The sequence below is a fragment of the Tympanuchus pallidicinctus genome, unplaced genomic scaffold, assembly GCF_026119805.1.
Source record: "Tympanuchus pallidicinctus isolate F22 unplaced genomic scaffold, pur_lepc_1.0 scaffold1, whole genome shotgun sequence".
Classification (NCBI taxonomy): domain Eukaryota; kingdom Metazoa; phylum Chordata; class Aves; order Galliformes; family Phasianidae; genus Tympanuchus; species Tympanuchus pallidicinctus.
In genome coordinates, this window is record NW_026294618.1 from 70,097,107 (window position 1) to 70,112,494 (window position 15,388).

The window sequence follows — 15,388 nt, forward strand, 5'->3', positions numbered from 1 at the left end:
AAATGTAAAGGAAATATGCTCACAAGGAGGGAAGTGCCTTGCATTTTTTGAAATCTGTTATTAAAATATAACAGCAGACAAAAGTTTGCTTTATGATTCACCAAAAGATCCATGCACTTTGGCTTTAAGAAGAAATGTCTCTTAGATGGTTCAGGTAACTCCATTGTGCTAGAGCTCCCAAAGTGATGGCTCACATTCCTTGGGTTTGTTTTCTTGTGGGATGGCAAATCGCCCAATTCCTGAAGGCAGCCCTTCACTGCACTGCAACCTGGGGGTCAGGGAGTGTGGCTGTCACTGGTAGTTGTCCCATTGTAGTTGTCCTATTGCTGCCTTGTAGGAGACGCAAGGAGCGTGCAAGACACATTTCTTGTGGCCTGTGTCCTCCATATGTGCATGCCTGGGTAAGGTGCCCTCTCTGTTGTGGGTGCTGTGGATTTTCCCCACCCCAAACAGGATGGCTGCTGCTGGAGACACCACTAATGGAAAACCACAGAGGTCCTTTGAATGGAGACTGAGAAGTCTGCCTGTCCAACATGAACTGAAGCTGTCCCAGCCAGCAAGGTATCCACAAGCTGGCCTGCTTTGCCTTTCTCACCCTCCTCCCAGATAACCAGAGAAAACACGATGTGACAGCACTCTGCCCTCCTGCTGGAGATACCAGTGTGAAACCAAGTTTTCTAGAGGCACCTCCTCAAAAGGAAGATTTGAAAGAGCATGTGTGCTCCCCTCCAGCTGCTTTTATCTCTGACTCACAGAATTGCAAGATACCATCAGAAGTAATCCATTTTTCTTTCCAGCTTGTGTTTGCTTGTTTGTTTCTATGCAGATGGGCTGAGGTTAGAGGCCCAGATAGCACCCACTGAGCTCCACCATTTCTCTACCTCCTCTTGCCCAAATGTGTAGAGAGGGTACACAAGCTCTTCACACATCCTGCTAGTGCTAACACAGTAATAGTGACTTGAAAGATGAGATATTAAGAAATGGGCTTAATGGATTGACTTACAAGCCAGGGGCTGACCTCCAGCTGCAGCTACCCACGGCTGACAGTTGTCAGACAGTTATCACCATCTGACATGGCTCCTGGGAGTCAAAGAGGCCCTGCTGGTCATGTCCATGATGCTGAGCATGGGCAGGTGTCAGTCCCTGTACTGCTGAGCCATGGTCAGAGCCTGGCAATGTACTCGTGCTTTGTGTTCAGGCTTGCTTGCAGTGAGGGGAGGGAGAAGGAAAAAATGTGGGTAATGCAGTTTACTGGGGTTTTAATTAAGAAAAATCAGTGAATAGGTTGGGCGTGTTCAAAGTAATAAAAATGCTGAGGAGAGTGCTTTCCTTTTTTACCTCACTTCTGTGGGTTTGTCCCTCTTTTTCTTCAGCGCCATCTGACAAAGTGGAAAAAATAGAAGGCAGACACAAGGGAAAAATGAAGGCACAAAGAATGTAAACACAGGACTTTTTAAGCGTTTAAGTATCTAGAAGCTAGGGAGAGGGGAATTACCCAGAAAATCTTGTTTTAATATGAGTGCCGTTTGTTATGAGAAAAAGAAAAAAAGAAAATAATAAATAGTTGTGGCCACAAAATGAGATATCAGAGTTGTGGTGGTTTGGCTTTGCCTGGCAGCTTTGGCACCCAGAAGCATATTCCTGAGGGAGGAAAGGAGGAGCGCTCATCTGGAGATATCCACACCTACCTTCGGAAGCAGACCTGGTGGGCAGATTGTCACTGAATCAGTGGGGAGCACTCGTCTTTCATACCTGCGCCAAGTGATGAGGGGCTGCAAGAACTGCTGGGATGCTGCTCTTGCCTCACAACCTGCAGTCCCACAGTGTGAGCACTGATTTTCAGGCAGCTTTTGCAGGTGAATGATGGGGCAGGGCACTGACCCTTCTCCTGGGAGGGAGCACGAAAGTGGTGCTATGTGCCTATGGAGAGGTTTTGGTGACATCCTTCTGATGGATGATAGATAACCTCCTTCAGCCAGGGGAGAGCTACCACTACATCTAGCTGTCACGTCCTGTAACCAAGCCCTCAGCTCAACACCCTGCTGATAGCAGGAGTGCTCAATGGACAGTTATTACTGTACCACATGTGTCCTCAAGAAGATAGAGCAAAATAAATTAAAGCATTTTTAGTCTCATTTTCTACAGTATTAGCACTATGATGAATATGAAATTTAATCTCTCCTAGCACTGCCAGTACTGGAGAAGCTTGCTGCAATTACCAAAGGCTACTTGCAGCCATTCTTTCTACCTATAATTTCTCCCATATACACATATATGGGCTCTATATAGCTCCGTTTCTTCCTCTAGCTCTTTGCCTTTCTCCAGTTAAAAGTTATCCTTATCTCCATATCAAAGTCTTCCCAATGTGCATGCCAATTTCCTCTACCTCGTCCCTTTTTTGATGCTTTCTTATTTTTATTCCTCTTTGTCATTCCTCTCTTCTTCCTCCTTCAGGAAGATAAACAACACTTGATTTGACAGGCGTTGTCTGGGGTGAACTACCATCACCCAGTGGCTATGGAGGAGGCTGTGCCTGCTATACCCATTGGACTCTGCTAACTTTTACCAGAATCAAATGGAGTATAGAACATTCCCTTACATTTTAAAGGTGGTGTGTTAAAGTGTGTTTATGCTTTCCTCTTCAACAGTGCTCCTTGAATGCAATGTTTTACAAAAAGGGACAAGTGGACCTTTACAGTGGTAAAAAATGCACGGGTTTTGCTGAACCTAGGAAGTCTTTTTTTTTTTTTTTATGTCAGGACATCTGGTCACACACTTAAAGAACTGAGAACAGGCAAACTGTCTCAGACAATGCAAGAACCACTTTTAAGCTGTTACTGAAGCTTTATGCTGGCCCAAGGACTTATAGCTCTGGAAAAGCTGCTGTTAACTCTCATTGCTTTTTTCTGGTTCCATACACCTGTGGCTTTGCTGTGCATTCTGAAGGATAAGGATCACAGTATTAGCAACAGTGCGCTGCTGGATGCGGTTCAGGCCTGCCCCAGTGCAGGAGGAACCCTTCCCATGGAGAAACTTTGTTGGTGCAGTTCTTGCACTACAGTTTGGATTTGGGTGTGTGGCACTCCTCTGGGGGGAGATTCCAGACTCTTGGAGACCACCAAGGTCCTGCATCCAGTGAAATGGGATGCTAAGGAGTGAGAGTGAAGGGATCATCTAAGCCCCCCTTTTTCTGCTTGTTCTTCATGACCTTACTCCTGATCTAAACATTTCTTGTAGCATACCTCACTGAAAAAGCCTGCCTCTGCTTGTTTTGTGCTGCAGTCTGAGCAGAGGAGGACCCTCCTCATCAGGGGAGCCTCTTGTCAGAGGGCAGGTGCATGCTCAGCTCCCCACAGCCCCACTTCGGCCATGCTGGATTCTGCTGTCATCCAGCAGCAGAGGCATGCTTTTTTCTGCAGCACAGGGGCAAGGCCACTGGCACTGGAGGTGGGCCACATGACGAGAACACTGCACCCTCTCCAGGACTGTAAATATGCCACGCTTCTTTTTATTGTTGTGTCATAATCACAAAGCTCCTTTAATGTAGTTTGTTTAACCGGATGAATTCTGCTCTAAAAATAAGTGGATCTTGCTGTTTCCAGGACAACCACCATCCCAACGGCTTATCTTGGCGCCTCTCCTCTGTCAGAAGGATGTTCTAAAAAGAGATGGCCATGAATATTAAAGACGAGGCATGCACACAATAAAGCATTCCATGGGAAGAGCCCCATGTTTTAATGTTACACATTATGCTAATAGGACAGTTGCCTCTCAGAGAGATGCTTAATTCAAAGACTGCACAGTGTGAGATCAGATCGCAAGTAAGCAGAAATGTAACGGGTGTCTTTATTAAAAAAAATAATCTTCTGGTGGTTGGAGCGGCTCATCAGGCAGCACACTCTGCCTCTAGGCCAGATATTCATAAAGCAAAACCCTGTATGTGCATCCCTGGCCTTTGTGGTGGTGTGGCTGCAGAGGACAGAGCAGTGGCCTGGTAGCACCTGCCCGCCAGCCTCTTGTTTCTCCTGTGCCAAGCAGGGGAGCAGGCTGTGCATCACAGGCTTCCTGTGTGCTCCCAAATATGGGTGATACTCAGCCATTCACCCCTGCTGGAGCAGAGATGGGCTGCTTGTTTGGAGGGATCAAACAAAAAGCCACTCCTAGGAAGTGGTTGTGTTAATAGATGTCTGCGTTCCTCCAGCTTTTTGTTCCCACTCCCCTTTTTAATTCCTTCCCTCTCAAAGAGAAACAACAACAAAAAAGCCTTAAAGAAAAAAAAAATCAGAATAGGCCTTAGAAAACGGCATAGAGAAGTTATTTTGTCCAACTTCGTAGCTGAACAAAAATAAAGGAGGTAATAAAGTTAGCCAGTAGAACTGATCCTCCAGTGCAGGTTGTGGTGAGATCAGCTGGTGAGAAGCAGTGCTCTGACATGAACCAGCGAGACCCACATCCAGCTCATACCTTTTGAATGAAGCAAATAATTCCCTAACAATCAAACTCTTTGCTTCTCTTCTTACTAAGAAATCTTTAGAGTTACACTGCAGTATGGCAATCTTAGACAAAGACAACAGCCTCACCAAAAGCAGTCTCATTCACATTATCAAATAATATTATTGGAAAATGTATAGGAAAATATTAAACTATTTCAAATATATTGCCTGTATTTAATCAGTTATACTTTAAAAAAAGAATTCTTACTTTCTCAGGTATTGTTCTGTGTAGTGGTCTTTGGAGCATGAAATTCTAGGGAGGTGCAAAGTCCTCTGGAGGTAACACATATCTCATCTCACTGAAAATATATTCTCTTGACAGGCTGTGTCCTGTCAAAATAAATAATGTCAAAATGCATTAAAGAATATGATGACTGGATCTGTCTTCAATATGAATGACCGGTATCACACCACTATTTCCACTTATCTGCATCACTTATGAAAGGACGAATCTACCAAAACTAGTTGCCTTGGATGTTCATGGCTTGGGACCCTCATAGAGGTGAGGGGAGTCACAAGGGGTGATGGCCCAGGCTGAAGGAAATCTCATCACCACACTCCAATACACCACTACAGGTGGATTTGGGGGGGAATGGCATGGGGGAAGTGGTATTGACATATCATAGAGGAAGGGTGGTAGGGAGGTACAACACTGTGGTCACAAATCTGTTTTTTTCTGGTGTAATTTCCATTGCTTTCAATGAACTTCAATTCAATTCAAGATAAAGAGGCTTCCCAGCACTGCAGGGGGCTGTGGTGAATCAGGGCTGGGATCACAGCTACCATGGCAGCAGGTCATCACAAAAAGAGGAGTGCTCACACAGATACAAAAATATTTGTATATGCATACAGAGGGAGTCACAGCCATGGATCAAGCAAGTAAGAAAAAAGAAGGAAGAAGAAGATGAAGGAAAATCCAACATCACAACACATTCTGCCCCTCCCTGGGATTCAAGCAACCCACATTCCCCCGCATGGAGCCAACAGCCCGTTGCCTCAGCTGAGATATGAATAAAGCCAAATTGACTCTTGGAATTAAAGAAAGAAAAGCAGATGTTTAGCTGAGCTGACAGCCTTTTAGGAAGTCTTTAACTCCCCCTCAAATTTTATGCAGGAAAGAGGTTTGCAATTAGTGAATTATAGCAGATTAAACAGTCCAATTGTTATTAATGCAATTACAATCAAAGTTGTGGTAAGTGTGGTAACTTCATGAAAACTCAGGCCTCTGCTTCATTAGGCCACTCAGTGCTTTTTCAAACTATTTCTTCTAGTATTTAGCAAACGAAAATGTAAATTGTGAGTCTAAAATCCTGCAGGGATGACCCCTGTGCTCTGAGATGTGAGAGCATTCATCTGAGGTGGGACTAGGAGGTGTTAGTATGTCCTACAGAGTGTATAGCTTGGTGCAGCAGAACAGCAGCTTCTGTAAAATCATATCAATGACTATTCAGCAAATCTGTTCTCAACACATGGATACTGGGCTGTTACACTTGACAGCAGTAATTTAAAACAAAAATATTATGATAACTTAATACTGGAGACTCCATGTTTGTAGTGCATGAAAGTATGTTGTCCTTCTGCATCTTCTATATGATAGGGACTTAAAAAATAATCAATTGATTTAACACATTCCACTGTCTCCATTTAGTTCCTCTTCTCAAGGGTAAGGCATGTCCATTTGAATCTTTTATCTGCAAACAGTGAACAGCAAATAGCTGCCCATCTCATACTGCGTCCTTCTCCTTCAGCTCAGGAGCACTTTCACGCCTTTCTCTTCAGCCACTCATGTCCACAAAACCCACAGGAACGTAAACTGTCTGAGATAGAGGTCAAGTTGGACTCAAGTGAGTAAATGGGCTCAAGGTTTGCAGACAGAAAGACAGACAGAGAATGAAAACGATGAAATTTGCCATTAATTGCAAGAACAGTTTTCAGAAAGCAGCCTACTTTCTTGGCCTTTGCCAGTGAGTATCAGGATGCTTTGCTCCTTGCAGTGTTTCAGGCCAAGCCTACTAATCATTGCTTCTTCTCATCCACCATCCTTAATGGTAAAAAAAGGCTTAGAGAAACCCTGCTGAGTGGTGGTTAGTATTTGGACCTAGGACTGCAGCTCATTTGGGGTCTGGAAGCTGGCTGTGCTGCTGACATGATTTATAGTGTTTGCTATTCAGTCTGAAATGCCAAGGAGATCTATCAAGTTGTACAAAAAGGCCATCCCATCCTTTTCTCTTTCCAAAGCATGTCTGGGAAGGTATTTTTGGCTGCAAATGTACCAATCAATTCACTGCTTAAAAAAAAATACAGGGACTTCAGACATGCAAGAAAAAAAAAAAAAAAAAGGATCACTGAGATCATGTTCTCACAGCATGTCTGTTGTAAATGCTAGGTTGCTTTTCTTGTAAAATGCAAAAGAAGCACAGCATATACTTTTTTGCTTAATTAATCTATTTAATTGTGTAATTCAAGTTTCCCTGCATAGACTTCAATCATTTTAAAATATTTTTCTTTGTGCAACTTTTTATCTTACTGTAGTCAGACATAAAGAATAAGGGAATTGTGCTTCTTAACCTTTCTATTTTGACAAATAAATAAAGGGACAAATGGACAAAATTATCATCAAAATAGAGACACAGGCGGTATTTCCTAAGCTAGTTGCAAAGAGAAGTCAGTAGATCTGCATTTCAAGCGTGTCAGGAAAATTACTGTGGAAGGGCTGCTTTAATTCTCTTCCTGCAAAAGAGCAAAATGGAAATTGCTGTTTCGCTATTCATGTGTATCATGTGATCTTGGCCCTTGCTTACAGCTTTGACATTTCTCTTTGCTTTCATGAAACAGTTCGCCCAAATGCTGTAGTACAAGCACCCCACAGGATTCTGCAGGTATGTAGTCCCTCCAACATCTGGGCTGGGATGTGGACACAACATGCAACAGCTACCTAAGGCATATGTTTCAGCTAAGAACGTGTGCTTAGTGGTGTTCAGGTTGATCTGTCTGTCTGTATAGCTGCATAGCCAGGACTGGCAGACAAAAGGAGAATACTTTCCGGGTACCGCTGGAGATCTGGTATTCTAGAAATGTCCTGTGACAACTCTGCCTCTTATACTTCTGACTGAAGTCTGATCTTGATTAGGCCAGCTTTCATATCCAGCACAGCACCACTGAGGGAGAGACCTTCGAGACAAAACCCCTCAGATTTGACCGTAACTTTTGTGTCCATTATGGAGTAAGTACATACAAACAACCCTAACCAGTGCCAGCTCCAACACAGAACATTACAGTGTAGTGTACTTTATCATATAGCATAGTACACTGTGCTGTACGATTAAAGGGGAAACTTGCTAACAAAATGTTGATATCACATTGCTAATGAAAGTTTTGTGTCTTTATTTTTATATATTTTTAATTTTCCTTTCTGTTACTGTTGCAAAGCACAGAAACCAATTTCATAAAGGAATCTGGAACCCATCTGAAATACCAAGGTTTGCTATCCCCTAGCATCCATGGCATCTCCCTGGCCACGCTAATCTTGGGAGCCAGCAATTTAAATTTCCCAGTGGAAATTAACTTATACCTCATCAGGCATAGATGACACAACCACAATGACATTTATAGGTCCATATCCAGAATGGAGCCCTAAGACTTTTCCTTCTGCTCCAGGGCTGCAGCGGTGATGCCAGGTTGCCTAAGCTATCTCTGTGCTAAAAGGGAGACATGAAAGAGAATGAGAATTGTGTGCTCTGTCATGTCAAGTGGAGGGTGCACATATGCCTGTGATGTGTGTTGTGTCAGGGTTATTGGCAAATGATTTGGGAAAATGCACGTTTCCAGATGTCTGCAAGTTCTGGTGTGCGTGCTATGAATCAGAAGTGCAATAGAGGACGAGGTGTTCACTATTAGTGCAAATGTTTTTCCTACTTTCATTGTGCCAGGAGTCCTTACTAGCTTTCATCATCACCAGGTAGAAAGCAGGTAATTAAAGACTCGTCCCTTTACTGGTTTGCCAAAAACTGAAAGAAAAGGAAAGAGCAGTTCAAAATCATTTGATCTGACATGAAGCTGAGGGGACTAGTTAGCAAAAGAAAGACTGATGTTAAAAGGTGTGAAATTACCAAAGAAGGCCAAGTTACAAGGGGTTATCCATAGATGTGGCCAAATTAAACAAGACCAGCTGGTGACTCAGCAAACCCCACCTCCAGTGTCATTCATAAGCCCTGTTCTTGGAGAGCCATGACAGCCCTGATCGTGTCCTGTTTAACTTGGCTTTTGAATTATTAACTCTTCCAAAAAATTGGTTCTTCTGGTAGGTATCACATCTTAAAATATCTGATCCTCTTTTATAGAAGAAAAGAGAAATCCTCTTATGGGATTTCTCTGTGCTGCCAGCCTGCTTTGTTGAGTTGGTCCTACTTGAGGCAGGTTTGTTCCTTGCTGGCAGAAGACAGTAGGTCTTGGAGAAAATAACCCAGAGGTTATTAAACCCAGAAGGTTTAACATGAAGCTTCATCTCCTTTGTATCCTGAGGGTTTTATCTGAATGTGATGAACAATGGCAGATTACCAAAAAGGCACAAGGCAGTCCAATTGGAGAACTGAGAAGGTCTTGAAGGCTTGTGTGTCAGCTGATACCCATCATTTTGCAATGTTTTGATGGCTGTGCAGAACAAATAGCATTGAGTGTCATCAACATCTAAGAGGTTATTTTCTGCCACAAAATTATGTGATGAAAATGAAGCCATTTCATTTTCAATGAGACTTTCCATCAATTTTATGGGGAGGGACTGTATTAAAAAAGAAAGTAAAAAATCCCTTTCAGAAGCTCAGCACCAGTGCTGTGCTGCCTCCAAAACCTGTTAGGAGTTCTATTTTCAGCTTTTCCAACTATTTAGCTGATAAACACAAAGATGAACTTCAGGTCTGCAAACCTGAAATTTGCTTCAAGTGTTGTCTCCTTGCAAACAATTTACCATCTCCCTAGGATGGCTGCTCAGTCTCCTGAATATCCATAAGTAAGGAAAATCTCAGCCCAAGGGTGGTGAACCACAGCTCCTTGCACTGGTAGTGAAGGGAGACACACCACTCCACTGCCATGAAGAGCTTAGTCCATGCTTGACTGGTTGCCGCAGCTCAGTGGTACCTGATAAGTAGGTTTGAAAGCTGTCTTATCTCTTCCTCATATGCCTGAAATTGTACTGCTATGGCAGCAAAAGGAATAGGCTTTGATCCATATGGATTCTGCACCCAGGAACACCTACTGGCTTAATTTTTACTGGAATGGTAGCAGGGGTATGTGGGATGTACAGGATAACCTCTGAGTGAGTGCTGGTAGCTGAAGGTGATCATGCTGGCAGCAGGTGATGTCCATCCTTGCCTGCAGCTAGCCCTGTGGAGGGTGACCTCGTGGAGAAGGCACTTTGAGCTGCAGGCTGCTGGCAGAGTGGCATTAAGATGATTGCAGAGTAGTGGAGGAGTCCCCTGGGGTGATCTGATAACCAGAAAAATGCATTCACAGTGGTAAATGGAAAGGACTCGACCACCTTCACCTTGTTATCGTGGAGCTTCGTGCTTCCGGGGGGACAGTGTGATAAACTACAGCTACCCAAGGGCTCCATCAGTACCTGCAGAGCCAGGCAGGGGACTGCAATCTCTCTGTTGGTGTATACGCTGAGAGCAGACAACAACAGAAAGCACACAAAAAAAACAACCCCAAAGCAAGCAGAGGATGCTGCAGCCCTTGACTAACCTATGCTTGCTGTGGGGAAGAGTGTGAATGCCCCAGTCCTGCCCTGAAGTCCATCTTGATTGCACTTGATCCTGGATAGAGCCACACTCTGCACATGACTACCCTCTTCCATCCCCTCCCCTGGTGGTTTCCAGGTCCATTTTTTATCCACCAGCATAAGTGCCCATACTGTTTGGGAAATCCCATCCACCCTTAGATGTTTGCTGTGTCCAGAAGAGGAGCGTCTTGGAGTGAGGAAGACCTCAGGGCACTGTGACCGCTTCTCTTTGTAGCCCTTGCAGATGTGCCAGGCTATGTGGGTCTTTTTAGTGCTCCTTAAGGACTAAAGAGGACTGAAAGCTCAGCACCTCCACTCAGGTGCTTCATGCAGCCATCCCTGGGTGCAGAAGGGACCTTACGGAGATGCAATGATGAAAGGGAAGCAATGTCTCCAGCATCTCAGGTGGCAGCAGTCCAAAACCCCAGGAATTGAACCAAAAGAAAACAAGCAAATAAAAAAGCATTGCTTCAGCCAAGAATCCAGGACAGTAAACAGAAGAGGCTAGAAAGCCAGCATTTTCTGCCCTTGGGGAATCAGCTCTGCTTGAGCCAGAAAGGGAAGAAACGCATATAAAACAAAGAGAGAAGATGAAAGCTGTGTATCCCAAGCACAAACCATCACAGATATGATTGGCAGCTTGCATATTACATTTTATAGCATTCCTCCTCTCCTCCCTCTGTATTTTCTCTCTCCCCATTGCTGTGCTGACAGCTCTCACACACATCCTGCCCTGCACAAACAAGCACTCCACTCGTCCCTCACATCCTGCTCGGACCCCCAGCTCACACCCACCCCAAGCTCTGGCTGTACGGAAAGGGAGTGGGTCAAGGTCTGAAAGCTTACAAGTCCCCTGAAAAGATTTCCTGTCCTGTGTGAAGACTGGCCCCCCTCCTCTGCTTTGTTTGCTTTGTATTGAATCCCATCAAATCACTATTTCCCCTCCTCTTTCTTTCCAATAAACAATCAGCCTCGTGTTGATTTGATTACGAGCTGCTGATGCAGCATTGCTGAATCCAAGACCTGAGTGTATATTTTGGCAAAAATAGTGCTATTCCCAGCTAAGAGAACAAGATGGCTTGCCAAGAGGCTGAGCTTTCCTGGTGGACATGAGATGAGATGGAGGCAGCTTGGGGCCGCTGCCTTCCTGGAAAGCAGGACCAGATCCTGGCATGGCACAGCTTAGTGCTGGCACCTGGCAGAGCTGCTCCTGCTGCACCTCTGCTTTGTTCCCTTCTCTGCAGCGATAGGCTAGCTTGGGCGGAGAGCTGTCTGCAAAAAACTGCCTTTGGTCCTGATAGTTAAAATCACCTTGTTTTAAAATAAGTATATGTGGTTCTGTAGCCTCAGTTAATTATAGGTACCAAGGCACCATGCTCTAGGCAGTTATTTGTGTTGAAATGCCTCTCCAAAGGAAGAGCTGTGGCTCCTTGGTGTTAGGTGCTGAACCTGAGCAAAGTGAGGTGTTCCATCTCAGCAGGGTGGGATATGCCAAGCAGGAGCGCTGCAAGGAAACCCTGTGCCACTTCGAGACACTCTGGCAGCAACACAGCCCTTCCATCATCCCTCTGCATAAATGATATTTATTTGTTTTTAGAACCATGGTGCACTGTTTCTTCTTATGCTTTTGGCATCAATTTTTGCTCCCATGGCTTTATTTTTGATGCTCTGCTTCCCACACATTCAGGGGAAGTGTGGGCCAGGTCCTTCTGTGTGAAGCACAGCCATGATACACAAGCTCTCTATTTAACTGAACTGCACTTTAAGCAACAGGGCTTCCGATTTCTTCATGACAGCCCTCTTCTAGATGTCTCTTTCTCCTTGTGGAATGAAAACTCGCTTTCTAATGTGTTGATAACAGGCAGGGTCTGCACACTGGCTGTCTGCACAATTCTTTTTGCTTTCTGACCAAATCCCTTCATTTTTGTTGAAAGGGACAGGGTCCCCGGAGTGCCTTGCAGCAGGCAAGGCAGCAGCTGGAAGGAACAGGGAATGACAGATCCTGCTCACAGAGGAGAACTGCCCTCAGCAGAGCTGTGCAGGGCCAGCCATGCACACATGTACCTGCATGCTCCATGCTGGAGACTGCCACCCGTGCACGTGCCTCCTCATGCTGGATTCCAGCAGCGTTACGTGTCCTGCAGAGGGGAAGGACTATTTATGCCATAGGCATAAATAAATCCAGCCAGCACTCGCAATAACACATGTTGCTTGGGGCAGGAGATCCATCGAGCTCAAGCTGGGGACAAAAAAATCCCATTGCTGTGCTGGGGGAGCCCTGCCAAGGCTAGGGAAGGCACACAATGGCAAGCAGGTGTCAGCAGTGCAGTGATGTGCTTTCAGCAGGACTCAGTAGAAAGCAGCTTCTGATAGGCTCATGGGAGGCAGGCAAAGCAAGTATGATCACTACCAAATTGAATATATATATTTTAATCTTGCCACTACACATTTATAAGTATACACTGTTTTCCCATATGTTAAGGGAGGGTATGGCACCATGTCTTTCCACATGTGCCCCAGGAGGCCACCAAGCAATGCCTGCTCTAAGCTGGTGTGACTTGGTAGCTGCTCTCCTTCAGAAATACATCTCTGGTGAGGCTTACATGTTGGCCTTCACATGCACTAATATAGATGTCTACTACTGAGCTGCAGTCATGGGAGGAAACTTGTGCACAGGTCACCTCACCAGAATATACCTCTAACATCAGGCAGATGAACAGCATTATGCTGGTGCCTCTTTCTCTCTCTTCACTCCAAGGAGATCCCTAAGGCCAAGCTCAGGTGGAACATTGTCAATCTGGAAATGTGGGTCAAGTGAGTTTATTCCTGATCTTTACTGGTAGTCTTTGGATGATCATAAGCCTGTAACGTACAGAACCTCCCTCACTGTTTTAATCTGCTCTTTTTCCCCTTCTTTGCAGAGTGACACTTTGGTGTTCTGGCTGATTCACCACTCCCCTGGATATTTCCCAGAATGGAATTGCTCTCAGCAAGTGATGAATGAGTATTCTGCCTTAACACTGTCAGAGCAAAGGGCGCTGCTGCCATAGGCACCAGAACTTTCATAGTATGATGGATATGAGCTTTTACAGAAATCTTTATTACCTTACCTTCCTTGCCCTTGGAAATGAACCTCTCACAAGAGTTTCTAATTCAATTTACTTTCTTAAGCAGAACATGAAAAGGTGGCAAACCAAGCATGATTCTGTCACAGTGGTTTGGAGTTGGTGTAAAAAGCAGTCTTGGGGTACACAGAGCTGCTCAGCCAGGCAGAGCGCTGAAACATCACTCGACAAGCAGGGAAGGTAATGAAGTTTCAGCGCTCCTGGCAGCAGCAGCCTTCAGACTGCTTTAGTTACAGCTGTATGATGAGAGCTGTTTTGAAAACAGGCTGGTTTTACAACTGCTGCAAGCATTTATTCCTCACTGGAGCCTGTTACACAAAATCTGGCCCGAGTTTTCTTAAAACAACAAGAGTATTTTTCTGAGAATCTGTTATTTCAGTTGCAACAACAGAGCCTAGTAAAACAAAGAGAATCAAAGTCCTCTGGCATCCAGAGAGAATAATTTCTATACAAAAGCTGGGTGAAACTATTGCCCTTCAAAGCTGGAAGACAGGTCAAGGTTGGGAGGAAAGAAGGCAGGTGTGGAAAAGAAGAATGATCTGGAAAAAACTTTTGAAGATCTTAGATCAGTTCCTGGCTCAGCTACTAATTTTGCTTGTGACCACCATCCTCATCACAATCAGGAGAGACAAGTTTTAAGTCCTTTTGGTGAATGACCTGAAGTCAGAGACAGACCTGTGTCTGCACAGTGGAAACCTGATCCTGGAGGAAGGAAGCTGCTGTAACACTACCAGAAAGTGGCAGAGGTTGGATACAGGGCTGATGCCACAACACTGACATGAGCAGAAAGCTGTTCAGGTGCTCCAAAGTGCATTTACAAAAGTTTTGCAAGGGATGTGTCTGAAAATACAGGTGCGTTTTCACTGTCCTTCCGCACCATCCTATCTGCAAAGGCTGCTCATGTGTGGAAGGGAGTTTTAACAGTCATGTGTGCTCAGGATTTGGGATTTCTGAAATGGGAATAGGAAAACTGAGGAGGATGGAACAGGAACAAGCAATTCTTAGTATTTTAAGGGCTGCTAACTGCTGGTGTGCTAACGCAATGATATTAATAAAGCCTTGAAACCCAGTCTCACCTTGCAACCAGAACCAGGTACACTGGACAGGTAGACACTCCAGGCTGTGGAGTTGGCCATACACTTGCCAGACACTCCAGGCAAGATTTGGGGCCAGAGGGATATGCCAGTGCTCTGGGAGCTCAGCAATACCCGAGCACTGCTAGCTTTGAACAGGCAGCAAGGCATGAACCAGTGCTGTCCCACTATGGGAAAGTTTTTCTCCTTTGCAATAGCGTGGCCATGGAGTCTCAGTGGAAATTTTAGGTTTAATGCTGCAAGACTTCTAGAACAGTAAGAATGGGTTATGTTGTCATGATGTTAATTTATTTTCATACACACAATGGCAGCCTTAAATAAATCCCATCCTGTTTGTGTACAGTGATTACACTGCCCAACCTTAAAAATGGAAAGATAGAGGAAGTCCCTGGCCTTCCAGTTAGCTGTGAGCTGAGCAGCTGGACAATGCAGCAGGTGCTGTCTCATCCTCAGCTGTGCTGGTGGTTTTACCACGGCATCCGTGCAACAAGGAGTTCAGGAGTTCACACCAGCAGTGAGTGCAAAAGGTTTGGGAGTAAAAGCCCTCACTGCTTCAAGGCTGAGGCAGTGGGGCCACAACATTGCTTTAGGTGTTTATTTGGAGATGTTCAAAACTCTTGGTCAAGAAATGTGGCTTTTCATCATGTGAAAGGGCTTTCTGCTTGGATGTCCAGGGTTTGCAACTTTCAAGAGTTTGGATATTCTGCAAATACAGTTTCTGTATGAGAATTGCACCTTTCTACTCACAGCTGCCTTGATGTCAGCAGTGATGAGTTTGCAGAGTCAGGAGGTGAGTAAGCAAGGAAAACTTCATAAATATGACTTTATGTGAGTTAATGCACTGTCAGGTCCAGCCTCTGGCCATCAGCTTCCTCATCAACTGTCTACTCCCCAGGGATG